Genomic DNA, 26,492 nt, shown 5'->3' with positions numbered 1-26,492 from the left:
AGTTGCAACGAGCGCCATTGTATTCTCTAGGGTCTTTGCTAAAAAAACATATATAATGTTTGGGGGTTCTATGTAATTTTCTAGCAAAAAAATTTGGAATTTTTTGCATGTAGGAGAGAAATGTAAGAATTGGCCTGGATGCGAAGTGGTTAAAATTATACTGAATATCCTCAATGTTACCAGCTCTAGAATGGGCACTTTTGTCAGTTTAACTAAAGGAAATCTCACAGTCCTCATATTTGTTCTGCCCCATTATTAGTACTTATTTAATTTTAATAAATTACTATTGTGATGTATAGAGGAACATAGGGGATGTCAGCTACTCTAAATATAGCACTTGTAAAAAAAGCGTCCCTGAAATTATTTTTGAAATGTTGACAACTATGCACTTAGGCACTGCCCAAGGGCCACAGGGTCAGTAGGGGGCCCCATGAGAGGCTCCTGTGATATAACGCGGTAGTAAACTTTTCTAACATTACTACTTTTTAGAGGCCCTGGGGTAGGTTATGCCATAATGTACAAGTATGCACAGCATATTAGCACATTAGGGCACACTTAAATTGTCAGACTGAGCCCTCCAGTGCTGTGCTGTGATCAATCCGGCGGGGCCCGGGCACTTCCATCTTCACCCGGTCTTCCTTCTGGGTTCTGTGCCTTCGGTGACTTGCCTTGGCCAGGCTGTGTTGATGTCATTCCCACACATGCTCATGTGCATCCTCTCTCTCACCCCACCTTTCTCTCTCATCCTCCCTCCCTTACCCCTCACACCTCTTTCATCCCCTTTCTCTCTCTCTTTCTCTCTCTCTTTTTCTCTCTCTCTCATCCTTCCTCTCTCTCTTTAATTTAATTTGTTATAACAAATCATAGTTTGCATTTTTATTTATTTATTGTTTATAAAAGGCCTCACCAAAATCCTCAGCACCAGGCCCATGATGTTCTTAATCTGGCCCTGTGTGACACTGGTGACAGATGGCACTAATATGTGGCACTGATGACAGATGGCACTTATATGGGGCATTAATATGTGTTACTGATGGCAGATGGCAGTAATACGTGGCACTGATGACAGATGGCACAAATACGTGGCACTGACACGTGATACTGATGACAGATGGTACTGACACGTGGCATTGATGACACGTGACACTGATAACAGATGGCACGTGATGCTGACAGGTGGCACTGATGACAGACGGCACTGATACGTGGCACTGATGACAGATGGCAGTAATATGTGGCACTGACACGTGACACTGATATGGCACTGACAGATGGCACTATGTGGCACTGATGTGGTACTGATGACAGATGGCACTTATACGTGGCACTGTTGACAGATGGCACTTATACGTGGCACTGGGGACAGATGGCACTGACAGGTGGCACTGGGGAAAATGGCACTGACAGGTGGCACTGGGGACAGATGGCACTGACAGGTGGCACTGAAGACAGATGGCACTGACAGGTGGCAGTGGGGACAGATGGCACTGGGGACAGATGGCACTGGGAACAGGTGGCAGTGACATTGTGGGACCTTTATTTTTATTTTATTTTTGTTTACCTACTAACGGCCGCTGCAGCCGTTCATCTCTCCCTCCTCACACACTGTCTGTGTGAGGAGGGAAAGCCGGCGATGGGAGATGAACTCATATGTTTACATATGCAATTGCCCCCCCCCAAAAAAAAAATATCACACTGACATTGTCACTTGCAGCGCTGCTCTGTCCGATTCTCTCTCTCTGTCTCACATCAGCCGATCAGCAGCATGGAGAGATAGAGACTCGTCTAGTGCGTAATTATGCCGCTGGACCAGGAGAAGCCTTGAGGTGGGTGGAGCTGCACCGCTGGCTTTGCAACCCTGCACTCGTTGCTAGCACCTGGGCCACCTGGCGTCTAGCAACGAGTGATGTCATTGAGTCAGTCATGTCGGACTCGGAGTCTCAGAGTTGACGTGACAGGAGCTGTCTGGAGCCTAGGGGAACAGTTATGGCTGCAGTCTCAGACTGCAGTAGTTGCAGAGGCAGAGCGGCAGCATTCTTTCTCCTCTGCGGCCACCCCTGAGTGTGTTGGCCCAACCCACCGGCAGCACCTCCTCCCTCCATCTTGTCCACAATCACTCACACTGACTGCAGGCCTCCGCCCCTGAGTGAGTGTTGGCTCCACCCACCTCCTCCCTCCATCTTTTCCACCTTGCAGTCCGCAGAGCGGCGTGAATACAGGAAGAAGAAGGCTGCGGACAGTGCAATTACTGGATCCAACCAACTGGACTCCATTGCTCCTGCATGGGAGCCCCTCCCCCCCACTAGAGCACCAATTTATTTGACAAAAAAATAAAGAATGAATGAAAGAATTCATGGGTCAAGTCAAATCGCAAAATACATGTGCACCATTATGTATGAAAAAAATGCCGTTTTAGTCTTGACTTGTTCAATCTTAACCCTTTCAGCTTCAAAAAATGTTTTACATCAAGAAGAGGAGGAGCCAGGAGCACAACTGAGGGCCCCCAGAAGAGGAGGATTGGGGCCTCTCTGTGCAAAACCAACTGCACAGAGTAGGAAAGTATGACATGTTTTTTTTTTTAAACAAAGGTTTAGTTATACTTTAAGTGGGGACTAAGGTATTGCACTAGGCCGGTGCGTTCTCACTTTTTTTTGGTCAATTTATGATAAAATACGTTTATGTTATAATTTACTTCATGAAAAAAAATACTCATAAAAAAACTTGATGAAAATATCTTTTGTTTTTCAACCGTACCATGTACTTATTTTCTAACCTGTGATGTTCAGGACCTAAATAGGTCCCCAACACAGCTAAATACTGGAAATACATAGAATCTACTTGACTGCAGAGTTTGCAGGACATTGGAGTTACTACATCAGAGCCAGATCCTACTTCATTGAGTATATACACAGCGATTATCATAATTTAATAAAGTTATATGGCAAGTATCACAATAGTTAGAGTAATGTTATACTGCGCTGTCATAAAAAATGTGAACAAACACTCTTTAAAGTGGAGGGCCACCCTGAAAAAAAAAAACACATAAAAAATTAGAAAAAAATCAGAAAAAAAAATGAAATTTTTTTTTTAACATACCAGAAATGCCTGTTGCTAGGCACATCATCCTAATCTGCTTCTTCCTCCTTCGCGGAGATCTTCTTTCTTCTCTCCTCCGCGCAGCGTCTTCTGGGTAATGGGTCACGCTGTGTTCTGGGAACTGTGTGTCCCAGAACACAGCGCGCCCCATTCACAAAGCGCTGCGCGACTTGCGCATGCGCAGTAGGAAATGGGCAGTGAAGCCGCAAGGCTCCACTGCCTGTTTCCCTTACATAGAATTGTGGCGCCAGGACCCGAGAGCCAAGGGACAGGTCGGCCTCAGGCGGCCGACATCGCGGGCGCCCTGGACAGGTAAGTGCTTATTAAAAATCAGCAGCTACAGTGTTTGCAGCTGCTGACTTTTAACTATTTTTTTTTTAAACCGGCCCTCCTCTTTAAAGAGGAGCTGCACCTAAAAAAAAAATATTAAAAGCCAGCAGCTACTAATATTGCAGCTGCTGACTTTTAATAAAATCACACTTACCTGTCCCAGGTTCCAGCGATGACGGCGGCAGATGACGAGCGATCGCTCGTCTCGCTGCTGCCACCGCCGCCATCCTCTGTCAGGGAATCGGGAAGTGAAGCATGACGGCTTCACTGCCCGGTTCCCTACTGCGCATGCGCGAGTCGCGCTGCGCGTCTCTTATGGTCCCCCGCTGTGTCTCTGGGAACTGTGTGTTTCCCAGAACACAACGGGGGGGGGGGGCGTCTGCGGGGGTCTGCGGCGGTCTGGCCGGAAGTGGGTGCAGTTACCTGGATTATCCAGGTAACTGCACCCCCCTCCCCCCTGAAAGGTGCCTATTGTGGCACCGGAGGGGGGGAGGGATCAGATTAGCGGAACTTCCCCTTTAGGGTGAAGAACCGCTTTAAACTGCTGCAACAAAATTATGTGAGATACCCACCATAGCATAGCAATTCCAAACCTATTAGCTGTGCTGTAAAAAGTTTTTCATAAATTACCACCAAGAACACATACATTTAGTGAAACATGAATTTGAACAATCAGTGAAATAACATAATCTCAAAGTGAACGGGTGATTGCTTGAACAGTAAATAAATAGAGTCCCGGAGATCCGATCCAAAACAATATATAATATAAAATCCTCCAAATATGCTTGAATCCTTAGTAGTCTGTTAATCGTGACATCACACAACAAAAACATCCGGAAAATGGTGATAGATTCCAAGAAAAAGATTCTCCACCACTGTTCACACTGTCGCTTACCAGATTCTGAGATCTCTTTTTTGGGAGATCTACAAGAGCTTGAAATTTCTTTCACAGACAGGGGTTCACTTTAGGAGTCAGGAGGGTAGTCCCCACAACTGCGTCCCAGATGGTACCAAGGTATTCTAGGCAATATTCCTCCCCCATGTGGAAAACCAAAAAATGCCTCCATAGTGTAATTCATACACGCTGCGGTGATGTCTGCACGTCGCTCCATACTGCGCTAGACCCAGAAGACGCGGGCAGCGTCTAAGAGCCGGCCGGCTTGTTGATTTTAATAGCAGCGCTTATATGAAAGAACGTTTTGTAAGTGTAATCTTTTATTTTAATAAATATTTTGTGTATGAATTACACTATGGAGGCATTTTTGTTTTCCATATGGGGGAGAAATATTGCCTAGAATACCTTGGTACCATCTGGGAAGCAGTTGTGGGGACTACCCTCCTGACCCCTAAAGTGAACCCCTGTCTGTGAAAGAAATTTCAAGCTCTTGTAGATCTCCCTAAAAAGAGATCTCAGAATCTGGTAAGCGACAGTGTGAACAGTGGTGGAGGATCTTTTTCTTGGAATCTATCACCATTTTCCGGGTGTTTTTGTTGTGTGACGATTAACAGACTACTAAGGATTCAAGCATATTTGGAGGATTTTATATTATATATTGTTTTGGATTAGATCTCCGGGACTCTATTTATTTATATATTTACCGTTCAAGCAATCATCCGTTCACTTTGAAATGATGTAATTTCACTGATTGTTCAAATTCATGTTTCACTAAATGTATGTGTTCTTGGTGGTAATTTATGTAAAACTTTTTACAGCGCAGCTAATAGGTTTGGAAGTATCACAATAGGGCTGATGCACTCCTTATTTTGTTTATGTATTTTAGCTCAAGAGATTTCCCAACTGCATTTGATACCAGAAGATATTCTGTTCTGCATTCTTTATGAGACTTTTTAGTCTTTACTAGGGATGGCCGAACTGTGCGCCCGGCGGTCATTTTGCTGCAAATTTTGCGTGTTCGCGATTCGCGCGATCGACGGACTATTGCCGCTGTTCGCCTGGCGGACATATGCGTTTACAGTGGGAACTTTGACCCATGATGACGCATCCATCACGGGGTACAGGACAGCCAATTGAGACATTTCAGCACATGGACAATTGGACATTCCCCCTACCTTATAAATAGACCTGATCTGGCGGCCATTTTACATTCTGTCTTATTTCAGTGTAGGGACAGGATGCTGTGTGGAGTAGGGAGAGACTGTAGTGACACAAATTGCTAGCTATTAGGTCCACAAAAGTCCTTTTATAGGTGTAGTACAGTATATAGGGTTGAGTGCACTGCTGTGCTGGTGATTGCAGCAGCCTGTCTTTTGTCAGTGCAGGGAGGGACAGGATGCTGTGTGCAGCAGGGACAGTCAGTTTAATCACTAGCTATTACTATTAGGTCCACAAAGGTCCTTTTAAGGACTGGCATAGGTGTACAGTATATAGGGTTCAGTGCACTGCTGTGCTTGTGATTGCAGCAGCCTGTCTTTTGTCAGTGCAGGGAGGGAAAGGACGCTGTGTGTAGCAGGGACAGTCCGTTTAATCACTAGCTATTACTATTAGGTCCACAAAGGTCCTTTTAAGGACTGGTATAGGTGTACAGTATATAGGGTTGTACACGTATCATATACTTTCTTCCAAATATAGAAAGAATATTGTACTTGACTGCTGCCCTATTCTGCAGCAGTCCTTTATCAGTGTAGGGACTGAGTTACAGTCTGCAAATCACTAGCTACTTGGTCCACAAAGGTCCTTGTAAGGACTGGCATAGATGTACAATATATAGGGTTGTGGTGCACTTCTGCAGATTGCTGCCCTATTCTGCAGCAGTCCTTTATCAGTGTAGGGACTGAGGTACAGTCTGCAAATCACTAGCTACTTGGTCCACAAAGGTCCTTGTAAGGACTGGTATAGGTGTACTATTTGGAGGGTTGTGGTGCACTGCTGCAGATTGCTGCCCTATTCTGCAGCAGTCCTTTATCAGTGTAGGGACTGAGGTACAGTCTGAAAATCACTAGCTACTTGGTCCACAAAGGTGTCAGTGCTCTATATTACGGTGCTGGTGTCAGTGCACTCTATCACGGTGCTGGTGTCAGTGCTCTATATCACGGTGCTGGTGTCAGTGCTCTATATCACGGTGCTGGTGTCAGTGCACTCTATCACGGTGCTGGTGTCAGTGCTCTCTATCACGGTGCTGGTGTGGTGTCAGTGCACTCTATCACGGTGCTGGTGTCAGTGCTCAATATCACGGTGCTGGTGTCAGTGCTCTATATCACGTTGCTGGTGTCAGTGCACTCTATCATGGTGCTGGTGTCAGAGCTCTATATCACGGTGCTGGTGTCAGTGCTCTATATTACGGTGCTGGTGTCAGTGCACTCTATCACGGTGCTGGTGTCAGTGCTCTATATCACGGTGCTGGTGTCAGTGCTCTATATCACAGTGCTGGTGTCAGTGCACTCTATCACAGGGCTGGTGTCAGTGCTCTATATCACGGTGCTGGTGATCATCTCCTGCACCCTCTTCATAGCCTACCCTGACCTTTCCTCTCCTCCATTGCCTTCTTGCGCTCCTGAGTCCTTTTTTGTCAAAGTTTCACAGATAAAAAAAGAATGCTTGTAGTTGTCAATCCCAGATTCACTTCATACATGTGTTATGTCAGTGGCCATGTGGTGGGACTATGTGTGCACAGCTAGTAATTATTTTGTGGCTGGAAATATGACCTGTAGGTTTTTAAAGTTCGCCATCCCTGTGCTGTGATGACTTCCTCCTGGGGCTGCTTATTATGAGGGGCTCCCACCATCCCTGTGCTATGCTCATTATGAGGGGCTCCCACCATCCCTGTGCTGTCCTGACTTCCTCCTGGGGCTGCTTATTATGAGGGGCTCCCACCATCCCTGTGCTGTGCTGACTTCCTCCTTAAGTCAAACTTTCGACCGCATTCGTGGGTCGCGTTCGCGAAACGTGCCGTCGGAAAGTTCATTTATCTCTAGTCTTTACCTACAGCTACAGCTTCTTCTAACATTAGGTGTCATTGTAGTTATATTAGCTATAGCTCTCTATGGACTAGGGGGCATACTGTATTTATAAAATAATGAATGTGGCATTCCACAAACATTCACAGCCAGTAAATCTTTCTGGTCTTGTGTTTTAATGTAAAGTGATTGATTTACCATAGGTAAATGTTTTTCAAGTGTCATGTTCATTACTTTATAAATCTGCCTATAAGCATACCTCCCAACTTTTGAACTTGAGAATGAGGGACACTTGAGGGAAAGGGAGAGATTAGCTGCGCGCCATGGCAAAATGTAGGTGTGGCCAAACTCATAACAGTGGGAGGGGCTTAAGGAGTATGGTTAAACAAAACCCAGACAGGGGTGAGCTGAGTGGAGAGCAGGGGTTATCAGGGCAAAAGACAGGGGTCAGCAGAGAGGAGGACAGGAATCTGCATGGCAGAGAAGGATCTGCAGGGCAGTGTACGGGGGTCAGCAGGACAGAGAAGAAGGATCACAAAGGGCAGAGGACAGGGATCGGCAGAAAAAGAAGGTTGGGGGTCAATAGTGTGTAAAGGAGTCAGCAGGATGGAAGAGAGGTTGTCAGTAGGGCAGAGTACAGGGGTCAGCAGGACAGAGGACAGGAGTCATTAGACCAGGGTACAGGGATCAGCAGGGCAAAAGACAGGGGGTCAATAGGGCAGGGTACAGGGGTCAGCAGGATGGAGGAAAGGGGGTCAGTAGAGCAGGGTACAGGGGTCAGCAAGGCGGAAGACAGGGGGTCAATACGGCAGGGTACAGGAGTAAGGTTACAGTTTGCATCGTCCCAGGGACGTAACGCGTATGGACCCACGTGACCAACGTGACGTCGCCTGCGTCCTCCGTTTATCCTCATGGAATATTGTTGATGTCTGCTTTATCACCTTAGCACTGAGGAACAGTGCCTGACTTGTAAGTGCAATCATTATCTTAATAAATGCTTTTTATTTACCCAACAGAGAGCACTATATTGTACCATTTTTATTCTATGTACAAATTTACCGGGGCCTCAGGACACATGGGATCTCATATTACTAGCATACACCTGTTTCCAGCGATCCTTCCATTCAGCTGACCAGTGTACATACCCTTGTGAAGGGACTGCTTGTGTGACCTGACTGATATACTCAGGGGTCCACATTTTGAGGTGAACGGTTAGGATTTACTTTTGGTGGGGGCCGTCACATGATCACCTTGTCTGTTACCCATAGGACCACCGTTTATGGACACTTGATGGTGCTTTTCTATCACAGACTTTATATCATCATTTCTTGACTTATTTGTTCTGTTTGTTTGTTCATGCACTACACTGCTTTTATTATACATTCAGGCTAATGTGGAGGTGGAAATGCTGCATACCGGAACCCATCCACTATATAAATATAAGACTTCAGCCCTAACTCCTCCTGGCTATGCTCCTCTGACATGTTTTGCCCCACCTACGGGGCTTAATCTTAAAAATGTATGAGATTCATCTCTATGATTAAGCCCTGTATGCAGGGCGAAACATATCAGAGGAGCAGAGCCAGGGAAGTCATATCTTTACCTCTCAATATAGTGGGTGGCTCCTGACAATGTTTGATTTTGTTTTTACCTTGCCATGGTGTTAGCAACATGAGCATCATCATGCCAGCCAACATTAATAACACCATATGCAATGTTTGATAGATCTCACAATTTACAAGCAAGATCTCTCTGATGACATAACCTTTATCTATGAGGCCAGGGCTACAAAACCAGTGCCCTGGGAAGCAAGAAAGTGCAGTTTAATAAAAGGTAAATACACAAATTCATCTTTTACTAAATAAAGGAATTAAAAAATCTGTATGCAGAACTGCATGTGCCAGGGCACTAGACAGATACTTATCTCTTATGAACGGCCGTTCCCATTCAGGTGATGTCAATCTAACGAATGGCCTCTTGTGAATGGGCTTGCTGGACAATTTTTCTTTTATTGGCCAGTTGGCTGCATTGTCCATTAGTGTATTCTGATGATGGAGGAGTCCTGCTGTTGGAATATAATGATACAGTGGGGAAGATTCCTGAATCTACCTCAAAGGCACTCACTGTAGCCACAATAAGCTAAGAAGCTGAACTATTCATATCTGCACACTAGGGGGCACAATAGATCTATGAATTTTCACAATCAATTCTTGTGAGTGCTACAAGTTCAGCATAACAATTAACAAGAATTCATCTGAAAAAACTTTATTCTTGCCTGAGGTTTTAACAAGCAATATTTTTTTTATAAAACTGTTTGTTTTTGTATTCTGTTCAATTTCCATTACTAATCAGCTATAAATGAAGTGTAGGAAAACATTTTTTTTCCACACAATTGCCTGAACAGAGTAACTGCTTCCCTTTGTGTGCATTTTCCATATGAACAAATCAAAAAAAAAAATGTAATAAATAAATATAAATATATATATATATATATATATATATATATATATATATATATATATATATATATATATATATATATATATATATATATATCATGTCACTGAAACTGATCTTATGATGAAAGTGGGCAATGTACTTACCTTTCAATGAATTGGTGGTGGGGTAGCCCTGATTTGCAGAAATGCTGTGGAACTTCATCTGGTATTGTTTCACAGTCATTAACATACAGTGGAACAAACTTTTGTCTTGTAATTTGGGAGAGCCTAAAAGAGAAGATCAGGCAGAATAACTCATCAGTAAACTTACTTTGATTGTGAATTCTGTAGTACCTGCAAGAAATGTTACAAATCCCCTTACATGAGCAGAGGGTCATTTCTGCAATTAAAAGTGATTGGAGGAAAGCTCAGTGTAGAATTACATTTTTAATATATAATGGCTCATATGTTGGTTTAAACCTGATTTAGTGTAATCTGCTTTGTAGGCATAGATAAGTAGCATTTCAGTTTAGAGATCTGTTATTGAATGTTCTCGATTGCCTATTGTTCCTCTGTAGGGATAAGTACACATTAAAGACTATAGAAGATGTCACCAACCCTGGTCTGTTGACTTTACGATTGGAGGAATTCAACAAAATTCGAAAAAGGTAAAAGACTGGTTTGTGAACACTGATTACAGACTTAGGCCGCGTACACACGGGCGGACTATCCGTCCAACTAAGTCCGTCAGACAATCCAACAGACAGTCCGTCCTACTTTTGAATGAACGGACTTGACCACACACGACGAACAGACAGTCCGCTGAAAGCTTGCGCGATGACGTGTACGGTACGTACGACGGGACTAGAAATACGACGTCCAATACACTGCAATGCAACCTTCGGCCGTGTAAATCCTTTCTGAGCATGCGCCATACTTAGTCCGTCGAACTAGCCTACTCACGAGCGGACTGTCCGCTGAAACCAAGTTTGGACGGACAATATTACGGAAATTCCGAAAGACTTAGTCCGCCAGACTGTCCGCTGAAAAAGTCCGCTGAAGCCCACACACAAGCGGATTGTCCGCTGAAACACGTTTCAGCGGACCAAGTCCGTCAGACAGTCCGCCCGTGTGTACGCGGCCTAACTCATTCACTCTTGAATGCAGTCAGAGTAAAAAATGCCCCAGGGTTGGTAATCAGTAGGAATCAAAGAAATGACCTAGCGCCTGGTTGGTGGAAGGGAAATATTTGTTCTCCCACCATCATCCGGTGTACACTTTCATGGACATTCACTATTCGTAGAAAAATTGGCAATTGGAGAGGCGATATGGACTTTCATGGTACAGTATAGACATTCACTTTTCAATGAGAAAATATACTTTGCAAAGTGAAACTTCATAATTACGATCCTGTAGGGTGCTAACTTTAGCTTGTCCAGTAGGAACAAAGTACAGGTTTGCTTTAATTCTTGGAAACTGTTACTACATATAGAGGGCTTTGTGCAGAATTTAACAAGCCTTGTTGTTAATAATTAATAATAATAGAATAAAATACTTTGGATGTCTTTAAAGTGTCACACAATACAGTAGGTTTGCAAGGACTGTGAGGTTTAGAAAGGGGGGACATTTGTTGTGAGAAAGTATGTAAGAACCATGTATACCTTCCCCATCATCTGGTCTATGGTATCATAGCACAGCTAAATAATTGGAGCATCTATAGCAGCCCCAGATCCTCGGCATCAGAGAGGGCTGACATTTCACCCCAGGGTGCAAGTTGCTATGATGGTGAGTTGTGAACAGTGTAGAATAATGGGCGCAAGTCACTTTTAATGGTGAACAAAAGTGAGTTTATTGCTCACACAACAAAAATTCAGGGAGAGAGGGGTAAGGAACAGGACACCCTAGAGCACACGGCAGGGGCATACCTATGCAGTTACGACCCAGCCCCATGCTGCAGGGTGCCTGTGCGGCCCCCCTGTACCCCTGGATAGGAAAAGCAGAGATTGGTTCCTCTATATGCATCTGCCTCCACTGCTCCTCCTATCCAGCTTCTTTCTGCTGCCCCGTGTGCGCTTATCCCCCCCCTCTTTGGCTCTGTTCTGGCCCCCCTCATCCTAGAGCACATGGCAGGGGCATACATACAGGGGTTGCAATTGCAACCCAGCCCCATGCTGCAGGGAGCCTGTGCGCCCCCCCCCCCCCTGTACACTCTAGACCAGAGATTGGCTCTTCTATATGCAGCTGCCTCTGTTGCTTCTCCTATCCAGCTTCTTTCTGCTACCCCCCTGTGTGCTCTTTTCTGCCCCCCCGGGCTCTCTACTGCCCCCCCTCATCCCCCACAGCTCTGCCAAATTCCCCCCTCCCCTCTCCCGCTGACTGCTGCAGGAGATCCGTCCAGATGGAGAGTGGGGAAGGGGGTGGTAAATGACAACAAAAATAAAAAACTACTGACATCAGTGGCGAAGCTACCAGGGTCACAAAGTTTACACTTGCTACCAGGCCCTGGCATACCGCCACCAGGCTCAGAGGAAAGGGCCCTAGCTGGGGGTCATGATTTCTTGCACCGGGGCCCTGAAGATTCTAGTTACACCACTGGTACATAGCTAGGCATTAGGCTTCAGGCCTACCAAGCACAGCAGTTCATCACACACCCACACCAGACCAATGTCTGGCTAGGAGGGCTCTGATCAGTTGACCTACCTGAATATTTATACTCCCCCCCCCCCCCCCCCCAGTATGCACCAGGTAACTCCTAATGGTTGGCTGAGAGAAGTATGCATATTTATAACCATGTTTCACTGCAGCTCATCATACCATTGTCAATGTGCCAGTGACACATACTGACGAAAGGGAGGAAATACAGTTTCACTGAACTTAGGGAAAAATCCAACTGATCACAAAGACTACAGATTAAACAGATATCCTACAACCCAGCAAGGCTAAATTTACTAGTTGACCACACCAAGAACACATTTCAGCTTGTATTTGCTATAATTGTGCAGACAGCATGTTCTTTTTAAAGAAAATAATTATCTTCAGTTTAGAAATGATGTAGCTACAACCACCAAGCTGCAAATGTATTATATATTAAAAAAAAACTTCACTCATCCCCTGTTTTTATTACCGTACCTTCCACCCTTTACCTGTTAAGCTGGGTACCCACCAGCCCAGTGGATACAGTGCAATCATGCAATAATCCACCTTTTAGCTCTCTGTGCCAGTGCCCTGCACCCCATCATGGTCCTTTTCAGGCGGTTGCCTCTTCTCTGTGTTCAGGAAGCCTGGACCCCTGATGATGCAGAAACTCTACCCCCTGGCCATTATTATTGCAGAGGTGGGAACAGAAGCAGAGACTATTGGGTTAATTTACTGAAGGTAGACTGTTAACCTAGCAAGGGGATTTGCCCTAGAGCTTCATGCTGAGTTCTATCATCCAATCATGTGCAAGCAAAAATGCTGCTTTTTTTTCTTGCACATGATTGGGTATTCTTTTAAAGTGAAACTTCACCATATTCACTAAGCTATGGGGAGAAATAAATTGCAACGTCCAACTTCCCTTACAAAGTGAACAGCCTATTTGCCTTTAGTAAACCAACCCCTATGAGTCAATTTGTTGTGTTAAATTTTGAGTTTACTATGTATAATACATACGCTTAGTTGCATGCACTGTGTACTTAAACTAAATGTTACAGGAAAATGTATTATAGATCAATAAGAGATTAATTACTCTGGCACTTTAATTAGATGTGCTTTAAATGAAAATCTCAAACAGTGACATTTATAGTTCATTAATGTAATTACCAATATAAAATGGTGGAATAATCATCTAGAACTTGGAATAGTGGAGGAAAACAATAGAGATGATTTCTGTAGATGCAATAACTCCAGGATGGCTTGCATCTGACTTTCTAAAAAAATATATAATTATATAAACTGTAATCTATACAAAAAGAATAAAGCACCTGTTTATCTGTTTACTGTGCCAATGTCTGCAATGATATTTTCATTTCCACCTGGAGTGAAATAGTTAATGACCTTCTCATGCGAAGCAGCCACATACTGTAGGCAGGGTAACCTGTCACAGTGATCTCTTCTCTTAGGAATTAGAGGAAAGGTGAATGTTCTCTGTATGGCTTATCAGAAAATGATAACCAACATTTCAACAGACACTAACTTGTATATAATCTGGTATGTTATTTTATAGCCAAATGTTGAGCAAATGCTGTTTTATAAAGTCCCTTTCTGTGAGCCAATATTTACTGTATACTAGACATGCCAAATTGGGGCTTTTTGGACTGCAAGGGCTTTCTGTAGATATAAACAAAGTGTGCAGTTTGTCCAAAGCTGGATAATGCCCTTGGTATGGGTATATGTCATTTATGTACCTCCTGAAGCATGGCTGAAAAACTCCCAGAGACGGCATCATCCTGTCCTTGTTTTGCTCCCAGTTGATTCTGCCTCCCTGGATGCACTTTCTTTCCCCTTTGCAGTAGCTCTGAGCTTAGCAATGCTGCGACGGAAAACATAGTGGCCCCCACATGTGCAGGGGTTTGAGAACTCGCTTCTGTGATGGTGGAGGTGATCAATAGCAGCTGGAAGTGTCTTAGCAACGTCCTAGCAACAAGGCAGAATGGGATGATACCATCTATGGGAGTTTTTTTAAGCCACGCATTTGGAGGTACATATATGACCTACACCTTTAGCAAGGGCATTATCCAACATTAGTCAAAGTTGCACAATATGTTTTCATCTATCTGCACCTTTTTCCCGCATAGGCAGCTTTGGTAAGGGCAAACCAACCCCTTCAATAATTGAAATCCATTCTACAGTTCTCTAGCTGATAGAAGCTGGAGTAAATGAAACAGAACTCAAAAAGTAAGGATTTGCTATGTTTTAGGAAATTTTGTAAATGTTTAATATGCCTAGGTACTGAAAAATTTACCTTTTATTGTAAATTGCTCCTGTAAAATAGCAGTTAATTTCTCATAGCCTCATAGCTATATATCTGTGAAGCACCCTGGAGATAAGTCAAAGAGATCCTCACAAATTGACTTGCCAAGAGTAGTTATCTTGATCGATTGATTTCTCCCTAAGCTTGGTCTTGTTGCACTTTTCTCTTCTACCACTAGGTGGCCAGGTACTTGGTGGTACTGGATACGAGAAGGGCAACTCAAGGTCAGGTTATGGGTATGTGGGTGCCCCAGCCAATGGGCAAGGGTTTTCTTTAATCCCTTGGCCTTCTGTGAGAGCTTATATATTTGAGTGAAGTTTGGTGATCTGTGTTCTGTGCCACCTGGACTCCCACCTGGGTGGACATGTGTTGTCTGCCCCGGGCTGCTAGGCTGGAGATTGGGCAATCCCGGGGGCATGTGGCTGCTAGGCTGTGTGAGGTCCTGTCCAGAAGTAAAGAAATCAGTGCAGGGTTGGGATTGCGGCTTGCAGTCCAACCAAAAGCGATGGTTCTGTTGGCCAGAGAACCTGTCAGTGGTCGGAGGTAGAAGGGAAGCTGTCACCACAAAGGGACCAATCGCCTTTACCAGGGACTACAGTGAGTAACTGAAGCAAGTACTGGGATCATATTCTCACCAAAGAGCACCGTGGAGAATCGGGAAACTTCAGGCGGTGATCAAGTCGGGGACCTATCAGTGGAGTAGACGCTTGCAGAGCAGCCTTGGGTGTCAAGCTAGGGACTGAGCCAGTTAGCAGGGATGAAGCTTGAGAAGTTAGAAAGGTGTAGGTAGATATGGCACTCCCTTCTATATACTCAAAACCCTATATGTTGAGAGGGAAATCTATTATCTATAAAGTGGCAAGATTACTTATATCAGATCCAAAGGGCATGGTTTTTTATGCAATTGATAAGATCAAAGGGCACTGGAGGGGGGAAGATAAAAGAGTGAAGGTGTCACAAAACTAAACTAAGTGGATCTTCAACTTAGAAACACTTCAGCCGTTGGGCCTAAACATTGACCTACATTTAAACTCCCAGTTTTCTAAAAGAGTTTTCTAAAAAAGGATTCTTTGAGAATTTTTGAATAAAGTAATTATTTCCTGGGTAGGGTCGAATGTAGCATATAGCATAAACAGCCTATCCTTGATCTAAGCCCCTCTTCTGTTTGTTTTGGTGTTTGGTTTTCCCCCCTCCCATAGGTTATATTAAGGCCTGAGGTACTAGTGGGACTATTATTCATTTAGTGGCCCATTCAAGAAGGATATCCCCATTTGGGTCAAATGTAATGTATCCCTAAAAGGTAACCCTACATATTTAACACACAATTCCAAATGGGTAGGTAGATGTGCTATATGGTACTATACGGCGTATAATCATTAAATTTATATAGGACCCCAATTTCTCTCTCATTAGGCGGTTTTCATACATGTACATTTACTAGACGGAACGCTAACAGGAGAACGGCGATAGTATACTTGTACATGTACTGGCATGTTAGGATATTTTTGTTTTGCTCTTTTTATAACAAGCTTTCTTTTTATAAAAAATTCCCCTCATAATAAGTCTCTTTCCATAGATTCTCATATACATTTAAATAATTACCTAGTACTATGTTTTATCCAAAAGGTGGGTCATATGAATAATAATTAACATAAAATATATAACACCTGTGAATTTTTACAATTACTTAGGATATGTTTGCATTCACTTTTTACTGGATATTTCTTCCGGGTCCCCACTATTTTATTTGTATTTTTATCATTATAATTTTTAATTCAGGATTATCTTTATTTTATTTTATATTTTATTCATTATATAATTTTATTTTTAATTCTATTTTTACTCATTTTTATTTTTATTTTTATGGTAAATTTCATATGATATATTTTAAGCATTTCTTTACGTATATGTAAATATCATAAATTCTATGTATGTAATATGATACATGACTGGCTAAATTATTAATACAAAAGATTGATGCAGGTGTTGCTATACTAATTAGAATATAGGACGTATTGAAAAACCCCCTGCGAGTCTTCAGATCATCGGGCATAAGGGTGTTGGCGTGTACTGCATTTTGCGGCAGCTGGCGATAACAAACAAACATGATAATCCACCCGCCCTTAACTGAAATGGCGATCTAAAGCCCGCGCAGGTGCAGTATAGGCACTACACCCTATATTAAGAGAGAGGTGTACCAAAATGGCTGCTCCGGATGACGTCTGATGACGAAAAGCGTAGGGCGTTTTATATTTGTTTATATTTTTTGCATTGTATTTATACACATTTATATTGGTTTTGAGCACAAGTCACTTTTCACTTAAATTGTATTAGATATCAAATGATTTATTTATTTATTTATTTATTTAATTATTATTATTTTATTTCTCTTGCGTAAATATGGTCTCTTATATTGACACCTCTTGAATGTGCACTTCCTTTTTTTTCCAATCAGTGGAATTAAATACTTTGCAGGGGTTCTAACACCCCACACCACACAGAGGTTCTAACACATCATATGATTTTTATTTCATTGTAGTCTAAATGATTTTTATTCGATTGCAACTTATGTGGTCACACAAGGTTTTGAGTTCACTAAGTAGTTAGGATTAATTAATTTATTTATTTTTAGTGGACAGGATACTGTTCACATTTCTGATATAAGCAATCTTGCCACTTTATAGATAATAGATTTCCCTCTCAACATAGTGTTTTTGAATATATAGAAGGGAGCGCCATATCTACCCACACCAGTGATGGCGAACCTTGGCACCCTAGATGTTTTGGAACTACATTTCCCATGATGCTCCACTACACTGCAGAGTGCATGAGCATCATGGGAAATGTAGTTCCAAAACATCTGGGGTGCCGAGGTTCGCCATCACTGACCTACACCTTTCTAACATTTTATTACAACCAGATTGGTTGGAAATACCTGGTAGGGGCAGCACCCGTTCATTTATATATATATATATATATATATATATATATATATATATATATATATATATATATATATATATATGTATATATATATATATATATATATATATATATACATACTTCCTTTTCCATAGCGCAAACCTATTTTTTTCCCTTTTCGAAGCCTTAAAAATAGTCCCAAAGAGAAGTCTCTTGCATGGCTTATGAATGTCCATAAAATTCAAAAAGGAAAACGTCCACATTATAATTTTCATTCTCCTAAGCCCTTTCCAAAACTTTCCAAACTTTTCCCAAAACTTTCCCAAACTTTTGGTTTGATTCTGTGCTCATTCATATTTTACAGAGATCTTCCACCCCAAAACTCCTCCCTCTTTGTAAGGACAGAACTCGACATCCACAGACAGACTGAAACTGATGCATTGGGCTAGACTTGGGTCTTCAGGCTGGCTTCTGTATCTCTTTCTTGTGGTGCTCACTGGAATTTCGTACACCTTTGGCGTGCGTCATTTGGCCAACCCTCAAGGTGTCATTCCCAGGAACATTTTCCAGCAGGAGTCCACCTCTACTCATCTCAGCACCTCCCATGGCAGTAGAACAACAAAGATGAACAATGAAGATTTCCATGTAAAAGCTGTAGTGATTTCTTCAAGTAACTTGACACTAAAGAGGCCTGCACACTTCCCAACAAAAAAATACTCAAGAAAAAAATATTCTCCTTTTTTATTTAAGTTTCTATCAAAGGTAAGCTATATTAAAAATGATCTAATCACCTGATTATTTAAAATTCTGACACCACTGATAGGTGCATTTTCACCTTTAAACACTGACTATCATCTTATTATATAATTATAATTACCGGTACCTTTCATTGGCCGATTCTGTTGCTTCATATCCAAATACATATCTCTATGCATAGGGGACACAATGATTGACACAAGACATGTTGCTCTACAATACACGGTTCCGCTTTTATTATCCCTGGCATGATATCAAGTATAGATAAAACATAGGGCGCTACCAGCGACCACCTTCCACCAATAAGGGTACATGTTCAAATTACATCAACAAATCACAATGTCACTCACAATGTCACAATATCATTATGTCCCCTAGACAGATATAAACACAGACTGTCTTATGACACATACGTCACTTCCTATGTCTAGTTTCGTTTTCAACACAAGACCCATTTTACACAACAATATATTTTTTACTTAACCGCTTGCCGACCAGCGCAGGATGTTGTACGTTGGCACAATGGCATATAGGTACAGTAAATATCTCCTAAATTAGATATTTACTTGTGAATGGGCCAGTGACATCACCGGTGCATGCGCGCTGAAGGAAAGGCATGCCCGTGCCATTCCTTCAGAGTCGTGTAGTGAATAGCGGCTCCCGCATGTATATGCGAGAGTGACGTCATCGTGGAGCAACCAATCAGATGGCCGAAAGACGCAAACCAAGAAGGAAGACTGGGTGAAGATGGAAGCCTTGTCAGCGGTGACAGCGCATCACTGGATAGATTCATTTTAAGGTAAGTTTCACATATTGTGCTAGTATGCGATGTGTACTAGCAAATCATAACTTTACCTTGCAGGTTTAAAAAAAAAAAAGAAGCTGGGCAGTTTACTACCACTTTAAAGAGGAAGTAAACCCTGATGGGTTTACTTCCTCTTTGATTCCCTGCAAAGGTAAAGCATAATGGACTACTATGCATCGCATAGTAGTCCATTATGTGTCACTTACCTGACACAGGAGCCAGCGAAGTCACCGCTGTCCCCTGTAGTTTCGAGCGTCCATCTTCTTGGTGGGTCTCCGTGGGTCTCGCTGCTCCGGCGCTGTGATTCGCCGGAGCAGCGATGACGTCACTCCTGCGCATGCTCACGGAAGCCGACACTCGCGGCATATCGCCGCGATCTGCGGCTTACCTAGTGCACCTGCACGCCGCTGTCTACAGGGAATACGACGTAGACAGCGATGGCTGTCTTCAGGTAAATATCTCCTAAACCGTATAGGTTTAGGAGATATTTCTTGGACCTACAGGTAAGCCTTAATCTAGGCTTACCTGTAGGTCAAAGTGGTTTGTAAGGGTTTACAACCACTTTAAAGCACATACACACTGGAAGTACAGAAAAATAACTTTATGTGGCAGGAATATAGTGTGCTCCTACTGTCACATTCTGTGCAAGGCGGAGGAGCCTAATGTGATGAGGAACACCTCCCTTACACCTCAGTCTCAGGGCTTCTGGTAAAGTAACAGGAGACAAAGCGACATTGAGTGGCACAAGTGCCTGGTAGTTCTTCCAGCAGCTGATGTAGGTAGGCAGTCTGTGCGTCTACAGGATCAGCGGATAGGAAAAGAACAGAGACTGGCTGACGGCAAACACTGGCTTGCAGCAGGTAGATGATCAGCAGGCATTGGATGGGCAGCAGGTAGTTGATCAGCATGCACTGGCTTGTAGCAGGTAGAAGTTTAGCAGGTACTGGTTGGCAGCAGGTAGTTGATCAGCAGAGTCAGGCAAGCTGTGTTGGTAATTGGCAGTCAGATCAGATATAAAACGAGGAGACAGAAGAGTTTTTATTGTCGCAGTCAAGAACAGTTAAGCAAATCAGAAGCAAGGAGTAGGCAGAGGTCTTCCAGGTATTCCAGGGACAAGTCGGGGTCAGTGCAGGCAGAGTTCAGGAGTAGCCAAAGGCAGGCCGAGTCAGGTACAGTAGTCAGACACCAGAGCAGATAACCAGTCACACAGGGGATGCTGAAGACCAGAGAGTATTGATAATGTATAGCTGCTAAGTTTAAATAGTTTGGCACCAGCATTAGTGACAGGCATGTGCACAATTTCATGCATGCACAGTTCCATGCACATATGTAAGGCTATGTGCCTGTGCACAGATATCCGCTCTGATGCACCATTTTATGTGTGGGCATGCCCTTCTTGCCACTTACCTTCCTGTTTAAGCAGACAAAACATTCTGGGGAATTCAGTAAAGCTATAATGCCCCTTTTCTGGTGGTAGGTTAACTAAAGAGGAATTACACTCACTTCCAGTCCAGTGATGGAGTGTCCAGGAGTTCCCTACTGACTATTAATATATTTTGCCAGCCAGGGTATCGATCAACAGCCGCTATCATTGGCTGGACTCAGTAGACATCACTCCCCTGCATGTGCAGGGGTTCAATGCATTGAGCTCACTGTACAGAGGTAGACAGGTAGGGAAGTAACTTTAATGCACAAACCGGAGATAATTAAGACCAGCTTTGAGCTGGCGTGCAGAGGTAAGAGCCGGGCGTGCCTGTGCTGGGAAGCTCTCATGTATGTGACAACTTCCTACACAGTGCTGTATCCCCAGTCCCACTCAGCTGTTGGTCTGGAGATTCTTCAACTGAAAGCTAAATGTAAACAAAGGGGCCAAAATAATGGTGATATTATTACACAAATAGAAGGAAACAATTGACACTTAGGCTACTTTCACACTGGGGCATTGGGGGCGTCAGTGGTAAAGCAGCGTCATTTTTGCGGCGCTTTTAACTATCGCTAACGGCCGAAAAAGGGTTAAAAGTGCTGCTGCAGCGACACTTTGCCGGCACTTGGGAGGCACTGCCCATTGATTTCAATGGGCAGGGGCACTTTAGGAGCGGTGTATTCATTTTAGCGTCCTGTCAGCGCACCGCTCCAGTGTGAAAGCACTCGGACTTTCACACTGGAGTAAGAGGAGAGGATCTTTACAGGCGCTATTTTTAGTGCATTAGCGCTTGTACAGCGCTTCAGTGTGAAAGCAGCCTTAAAGTTCTTCCTCCATTGCCTCTGGGTCAAATGGGATCAGTATACCTCATAACACATTTTTATTATCTCTTTCCACAGCAGGGGGTGCATCTTTTTTTGTTCTGTACTTTCATTTTTACTAAACCCATCTGGGCTGCTTCCCCCTGACTTAGGATGTCATTTACATGCTTCAAATTCCTAGCACCTGGGAAAAATAACCCTACATGTAGCTAATTCATACTTAGGTGCCTCTACCATTGCCCCTGGCTTAAATAGTATCAATATACTTCATCACTGTTATTATATATATATATTTTTATTACAGATACTAATACTCTGGGCCGGTGTCACAGGGTGCACATGTCCCATTAGGGTCATTGTGAACGCACATTGTGCCACCTATCCCGCACCACCCTACACCCCCTTTTAATGGTACTGCACAGCCACTCCACCAAACAGGATACAATTACGGTAGGTTTTATGTATTTTCTTTGCGTACTTTTGCTTAATTATTGTCAGTATCAACAACATGATGGAAGAAAACGGTGGCTGCACTCCGAGGATAACAAAAAAGTCCCTTTATTTCTTGATCAATAAAACATGATGTTACACCACAGGATGGTAGCAGGTACAGGTAGATGCATTTCACACAGTGACACTGTGCTTATTTATTACCAGCAACAGCCTTAACTATTACGAACTGAAGCTTTGATTTCACATTTGTTTTCTCTCCTAACTATTGATTGCCATGTAACTGAGCTCTAGAAGTCTCAATCCCCGCCACTACCCCTGAGGAAGTACTACAAGTCTGAAACATGTCGGGCTTCATTAAATTAATTTATAAAAGCTGAACCTGGTCTACAGTATCGGCAGCCTTTTGGATGTATCTGATGGTGCTAAGGGGTATTTGAGCATTATCCAACCACGTTTGTGGTTCTGCCTCCATAGTCCATAAGGGGTTTTGGTGCACAACGTGCACATATCTTTTTGCTCATTACCCAAATATGGCAATATACATATTTGGGAAATGACTTGTAACTGGGAGCCTGATTCGGAAATGACAGACTAGTTCTCCATTAGGTCAGTTTTTCTTTACATCTTTCCTCTGTAAATTGAGTTGCATGAAAAGTTAATATTGTAATTCATTTGGAGCTTGTTGTTAAACAACAGGAATTTTCAATGGTCTGCCACCAACAGAGTAAAACCATACTGGCCAAAAGGGTAACGTTTTCTTTATTCTCCTCTTTTATCACATATATCATAAATTGCCAGATTTCTGCATGTCATTTTCTTTGTTCTAGTAAAATGTTTACTTCTATATATATTTTTTTTATGCACTGCCCACCTGGGAATAATAACAATGCAAATTGGCCTTCTGCGCACTAAGCTAAGAATTTGTAGCTTCTAAAGAGGTAGTTGTAATACTTATATTACTAGTGCCTGTATGCTTGGTTTTAGGAATCAGCGTGTGTGGTTGCCTAGTAGACCAGTCAGCTGATAAACTGTAGGTTCTGCCAGGCTACCCTAAATAACGTGTCTGGTGTGTGGGCATTGGGAAAGGAGAATGTGCACCAGGATTCCAACTCATAGAATAGCTGTGGGAAATGATGTAGCTGCTTCAAATCTGTGTGTTTCTAGTCAAATAGATTTAGGTGAGTCTCCCTCTAGTGGTTGCTGGTGGTATTGCAGGCTGTGATCATTTTCACAGCCTTGTTTCACCTTCCCAAGACAACCTCTCTCCTCATTCCTTCTCCACCAAACAAGGTTCTCACCCCAGATAGCAAGACGTCATGGGTGTGATTTCTTGGCAATTGTTTTACACAACATTCATTTACATATGCTTCTTGTCAAAACTATTACCATGGGTGGAGGTAATGGGCAGTAGGTGTGCCTGCGCTGAAGTCTGCACAATTTTGTGTGCTTCTTGCATCTATTTTATAATTTACAGTGCCTTGAAAAAGTATTCACACCCCTTGAAATTTTCCACATTCTGTCATGTATAACCAAAAAACGTAAATGTATTTTATAGGGATTTTATGTGATAGACCAACACAAAGTGGCACATTATTGTGAGGTGTAAAGAAAATGATAAATGGTTTTCAAATAAATATCTGAAAAGTGTGGTATGCATTTGTATTCAGCCCCCTTTTCTCTGATACCCCTAACTAAAATCTAGTGAAACGAATTGCCTTCAGAAGTCACTTAATTAGTAAATAGAATCCACCTGTGTGTAATTTAATCTCAGTATAAATACAGCTGTTCTGTGAACCCCTCAGAGGTTTGTTAGAGAACCTTAGTGAATAAACAGCATCATGAAGGCCAAGGAACAGACCAGACAGGACAGGGATAAAGTTGTTGAGAAGTTTAAAGCAGGGTTAGGTTATAAAAAAAATATCCTAAGCTTTGAACATCTCACGGAGCATTGTTCAATCCATTATCCAAAAAAGGACAGGCCGTCCACCTAAACTGACAGGTCGGGCAAGGAAAGCAGTAATCAGAGAAGCAGAACCCATGGTAAATCTGAAAGAGACCTGAAAGAGATCCACAGCTCAGGTGGGAGAATCTGTCCACAGGAGAACTATAAGGCCGCGTACACACGCGCGGACTGTTCGCCCAACCTTGTCCGCTGAACAGTGTTTGGGCGGACAGTCCGCTCGTGTGTGGGGCTTCAGCGGACAGTTTCAGCGGACAGTTGGCCGAACAAGGTCTTACGGAAATTCCGAAAAACTGTCCGCTGAAACAAGGTTTCAGCGGACTGTTCGCTCGTGTGTAGGCTTGTTCGGCCAACTAAGTCTCGCGCATGCTCAGAAAGGATTTCCACGTCGGAAGGTTGCATTGCAGTGTATAGGATGTCGTATTTTTCGTCCCGTCGTACGTGCCGTTCACGTCATCGCGCACGGTTTCAGCAAACTGTTCGTCCGTCGTGTGTGGCCATGTCCGTCCATGCTAAGTTTGAGCGGACTGTTCGCTCAAACTGTTGGACGGACAAAGTTGGGCCAACAGTCCGCGCGTGTGTACGCGGCCTTAGTCATGCTCTCCACAAATCTGGCCTTTATGGAAGAGTGGTAAGAAGAAAGCCATTGTTGAAAGAAAGCCGAAAGAAGTCACGTTTGCAGGTTGTGAGAAGCCATGTGGGGGACAGAGAAAACATGTGGAAGAAGGTGCTCTGGTCAGATGAGACCAAAATTAAACTTTTTAGCCTAAAAGCAAAATGCGTTGTGTGGTGAAAAATGAACACTGCACATCACCCCGAACACACCATCCCCACCGTAAAACATTGTGGTGGCAGCATTATGTTGAGGATGCTTTTCTTCAGCAGGGACAGGGAAGTTGGTCTTAGTTGATGTGAAGATGGATGGAGCCAAATACATGGGCAATCTTAGAAGTAAACCTGTTAGAGTCTGCAAAAGACTTGAGACTGGGGTGGAGGTTCACCTTCCAACAGGACAACGACCCTAAACATACAGCCAGAGCTACAATAGAATGGTTTAGAATTAGATCAAAGCATATTCATGTGTTAGAATGGACCAGTCAAAGTCCAGACCTAAATCCAATTGAGAATCTGTGGCAAGACTTGAAAATTGCTGTTCACAGATGCTCTCCATCCAATCTGACAGAGCTTGAGCTACATTGCAAAGAAGAATGGGAAAACATTTCATTCTCTAGATGTGAAATCTGGTAGAGACATTCTCAAAAAGACTCGCAGCTGTAATTGCAGCGAAAGGTGGTTCTACAAAGTATTGACTCAGGGGGGCTGAATACAAATGCACCCCACACTTTTCACATATTTAATTGGAAAACATTTAGAAAACCATTTATCATTTTTCTTCAACTTCACAATTAGGTGCCACTTTATGTTGGTGTATCACATAAAATCCCAATAAAATACATTTACGTTTTTGGCTGTAAGAAGACAAAATGTGGAAAATGTCAAGAGGTATGAATACTTTTTCAAGGTACTGTATAGGTTGTTGTTTAATGTCATATTTTACGTAACCAAACCTGGAAAGGTTGCACTCATTTTTCAATGACACTCTTGTAGAATTTATTTCAACAAACTGAACAGTCATTTGACAGTACGTTACAAAATTCAGGCAGATCCATACATGCTCCTCTACAAGACGCAGCATAATGACAGACAAAGATCAAATATGTCAACTCCCTTGGAGATATATGTTGGAAACTGTAAATATACACAGAACTCATAAAATATTCATAACTCCCATGGAACTCAACAGATAAAAGTATATGTTTTAAATTGAAAGTGTTACTATCACAAGCAATATTCTTCTCACGGCTGACTTGTTATGAAATGATGCAATAGAATACTGACAGTTATAACTGTTAGTTTTAGGGTTTATGTTGCATTCTTTAAATCAAATGCCTTGCTTGCAGTTTAAATGTACCTCCACAACGGGGTCCCCAACCCCCGGGCGCTGACAGGTGCAGGTCCAAGCTCTGTTTGCAGCCAGGTTGCGCAGGCTGCACTAAAGGAGGTGCGGCGGGAGAACAGAGAGATTACATAATAATCTCTAACCGCCCGCCCTGAATAATCTCTGTTGAGTCAGCCTTCTCACATCTCATAGGACAGAGTTCTGTCTTATGAGATGTGAGACGGCGGATTCAAAAATGGTGATTACAATGTAATACCAACTGTACATGTGCCAGTTTTCCCCCTCCTGAATGCTTGATTCCATAGCGCTGGTGAGAGGCTGCAAATTGTTTCACTGCAATAAAAAAAAACACGCAGTTACATGTTCTTAAAAAGTGACAGGCTGCATCTGGTGGCTGTGGTAGCAGGCTAGTGACAAGATGCATCTAGTGGCTATAGTGGCAGGCTAGTGACAGGCTGCATCTGGTGCCTGTGGTGGTAGGCTAGTGACAAGATGCATCTAGTGCCTATATTGGCAAGCTAGTGACAAGATGCACCTAGTGCCTATATTGGCAAGCTAGTGACAGGTTGCACCTAGGCGCTGTGGTGGCAGGCTAGTGACAGGCTGCATCTTGTGGCCATGGTGGCAGGCTAGTGACATACTGCTACTAGTGGCTGTAGTGG

The 26,492-nt window shown here is 43.1% G+C and overlaps 1 protein-coding gene across 1 annotated transcript in view; it reads right to left on the bottom strand.

Annotated features, from left to right (window-relative positions):
* Nucleotides 1-25,981, bottom strand: part of LOC143931346 (cytochrome P450 2C55-like) — a 168,112-nt gene extending 142,131 nt beyond the window's left edge. Inside the window, exons 1-2 of the transcript XR_013262878.1 lie at nt 25,843-25,981; nt 9,945-10,067 (exon numbers count right to left, since the gene is read on the bottom strand). The gene's annotated coding sequence lies outside the window, so the exon portion shown is untranslated. The remainder of the gene's footprint in view (nt 1-9,944; nt 10,068-25,842) is intronic.
* Between the last annotated feature and the right edge of the window lie 511 nt (nt 25,982-26,492).

The sequence above is a fragment of the Lithobates pipiens genome, unplaced genomic scaffold (genome assembly GCF_037356315.1).
Source record: "Lithobates pipiens isolate NorthernLeopardFrog02 unplaced genomic scaffold, aLitPip1_a1.2 Scaffold_10, whole genome shotgun sequence".
Taxonomy (NCBI): Eukaryota; Metazoa; Chordata; class Amphibia; order Anura; family Ranidae; genus Lithobates; species Lithobates pipiens.
This window is presented reverse-complemented; position numbering and strand designations above follow the sequence as displayed.